The following is a 3,375-nucleotide window of genomic DNA, read 5'->3' as shown; positions in this document are numbered from 1 at the left end:
GGTTCTTGTGCACTGCACTTTCTCTCAATGTGCTTGACCATTGTATGAAGTTATATTGAATTCCAACCATTAGTCTTCAAGTTATGGTCCGGACAAAAAAGGCAATGGAAAAGTAACAAAGGGCAATAACTCTGTAATTACTTTAGATAAAAATATGGTTCTTGTGCACTGCACTTCCCCTTATTGTGTTTGACAATTGTATGAAGTTGTTTTGAATTCCAACCAGTAGTTTTCAAGTTATGCCCCGGACAAGGAAAAGTAACAAAGGGCAATAACTCTGTAATTAGTCAAGACGGAGTTATGGTTTTTATGCACTGCACTTCCTCTCAATGTGCTTGACCATTGTATGTAGTTATATTGAATTCCAACCATTAGTCTTCAAGTTATGGTCCGGACAAAAAAAAAATCAATGGAAAAGTAACAAAGGGCAATAACTCTGTAATTACTTCAGATAGAGTTATGGTTCTTGTGCAGTGCACTTCCCCTTATTGTGTTTGACAATTGTATGAAGTTGTTTTGAATTCCAACCAGTAGTTTTCAAGTTATGCCCCGGACAAGGAAAAGTAACAAAGGGCAATAACTCTGTAATAAGTCAAGATAGAGTTATGGTTCTTGTGCACTGCACTTTCTCTCAATGTCCTTGACCATTGTATGTAGTTATATTGAATTCAAACTATTAGTCTTCAAGTTATGGTCCGGACAAAAAAAAGCAATGGAAAAGCAACAAAGGGCAATAACTCTGTAATTACTTTAGATAGAGTTATGGTTCTTGTGCACTGCACTTACCCTTATTGTGTTTGACAATTGTATGAAGTTGTTTGAATTCCAACCAGTAGTTTTCAAGTTATGCCCCGGACAAGGAAAAGTAACAAAGGGCAATACCTCTGTAATTAGTCAAGATAGAGTTATGGCTCTTGTGCACTGCACTTCCTCTCAATGTGTTTGACTATTGTATGTAGTTATATTGAATTCCAACCATTAGTCCTCAAGTTATGCTCCGGACAAGGAAAATGCAACGGACGTCTGGACCGACCGACTGAACGAACACCGGGTGACTCCTATATACCCCCCAAACTTCGTTTTTGGGGGTATAATGAAATCAGTTGTTAATTGCACACATGTAAATTATTAATTGAATCTTGATGATTTTTACTTTTCTAAATATTGTATGAAAGCTTGATTTTAATGAAAGATATTGACTCATTTAGAGGCAGGTAGCTTTAAATATCACTTCAGAGTAAGGGAAATGCTGATATATATTATTTTCAATATCATTTGTAAGAATATCATTTTTCATAATTGATTCTGATTCCAAAATATTCATGAAAAAATTGACATTTATACAAAGATTATTTTACACTAAAAATTTTAGCCTTGATATTAAATTCACTCACAGAAAAGATGGTTTAAATATGATGGCAAAATGGGCAAAGATAATCTAGATGTCCTTGAAATGAATCTAGATCCATCTTTACTGGTAACATTTTCATTTGTAATTAAAGGGACTCCACTGAGGATTTTTGACGTGAAGGGGGCCGAAAATATTTTTTCAAGATTTTTGTATACCGTAACTAGATGTGCCACTCCATTTTTCCAGAAGTTATCAATTTTATTGTGCAAATTGGCCCAAAAAATTGATCAAATCCGTTGCAACGCTTTTCACTCAAATCGGCCAAAAATGGCATAAAAAATTGATTATCAATTTAATACTGTATTTATATATCATCCTATTGCTTGGTTTCAAATTTAAGTGTACCAGTTGATTTTAGAAAGATTTTCATAATTTATAATTTTAGGCTATTGAACCTCAGTGGAGTTCCTTTAATGTTAAACATTATTTATATATGAGCCGCGTCATGACAAAAACCAACAAAATGAGTTTGCAACCAGCATGGATCCAGACCAGCCTGCGCATCCGCCCAGTCTGATCAGGATCCATACTGTTCGCTATCAGTTTCTCTACTGTTGGTAAGCGAACAGCATGGATCCTGATCAGACTGCGCACTGATGCGCTGTTCGCAAACACACTATGTTGGTTTTGTCGTGACGCGGCTCATATGGTTGATAGTTAACAAAGTACATTGTATATTGCTTATTTGAACCATTTAAAGTACAATTCCTGGAACTCACCAGTACTCACTGGGTGCCAAATTTTATTATCTTTCTGGATTTAACTCCGGCTTCAATTAAGGTAGTCATACTGTAATGCATACTTGCCCAAATTCTTAAACATCGGCCATTATATCGTAATAAATCAATCATTTAAGGAATGATATTTTTCACAATCTTCAGTATTCATTATTTTTTAACCGTTAATAATCAGAATTTAGTACAAAGTGATAAAGGATGGGCAATTGTTGATAACCTATCGCCAAAAATAAATTTCTGGAAATAATCCATTTGCTAAGATAATTGTTTTGGCGGCAGAGCATTACCTTAAGACAACCATAACATGTCTTGGTCACATCTTGGAGGTTGATCACCATAATGGGTTTTCCTGGATAACTAACCAGTTTCTCAACAAGTGACCCAGCTACTAATCTCAAATAAGCCTCGCCACGACAAAACCAACATAATGGGTTTGCGACCAGCATGGATCCAGACCAGCCCACGCATCTGTGCAGTCGGATCAGGACCCATGCTGTTCGCTATCAGTTTCTCTACTTGTTATAGGGTTTGTAAGCGAACAGCATGGATCCTGATCAGACTGCGTGGAGGTGCAGGCTGGTCTAGATCCATGCTGGTCGCAAACCTATAATGTTGGTTTTGTCGTGACACAGCTCAAATGATTTCTGTATCAGACAAATGACCAATCCAAACAATATCTGAGATCAATAGCCACAGTGAAATTATGCCATGTCAGAGGATGGAACCAGGGGCTCCTAATGTCAGAGGGGATTACAAAAATGATGCTCTCCCTAATGAGCTAGGCAAGCCGACGGACTTGGTGTCAACAGAATAAACATGGTCATGAACATTTGTGGGTCAAATTTATTTATATGCATTTTCAAATGAAATGATTTTGGTGTGTGTGTTGAAACACAACAAAATTTGTCAATATTGTTGGTATATTTTTTAAATTTTGCTTACATAAACTTGCCTTTTAAAAGAATCAGATAAATTTACAGCTAATCTTTGCTAACATATTACATCCATTTCAATAATCATGGTCAGATCTACAAATGAGCCGCATCATGACAAAACCAACGTAATACATTTGTGACCAGCATGGATCCAGACCAGCCTGCGCAGTCTGATCAGGATCCATGCTGTTCGCTTAAAAACCCTATTACAAGTAGAGAACCTGATAGCGAACAGCATGGATCCTGATCAGACTGCACGGATGCGCAGGCTGGTCTGGATCCATGCTGGTCG

Source organism: Ruditapes philippinarum, unplaced genomic scaffold (assembly GCF_026571515.1).
Source record: "Ruditapes philippinarum isolate M1 unplaced genomic scaffold, ASM2657151v2 ctg29_1_1_1_1, whole genome shotgun sequence".
In the NCBI taxonomy this organism is placed as follows: Eukaryota; Metazoa; Mollusca; class Bivalvia; order Venerida; family Veneridae; genus Ruditapes; species Ruditapes philippinarum.
The sequence above is the reverse complement of the archived record's forward strand: the minus strand, read 5'-3'. Positions refer to the sequence as shown.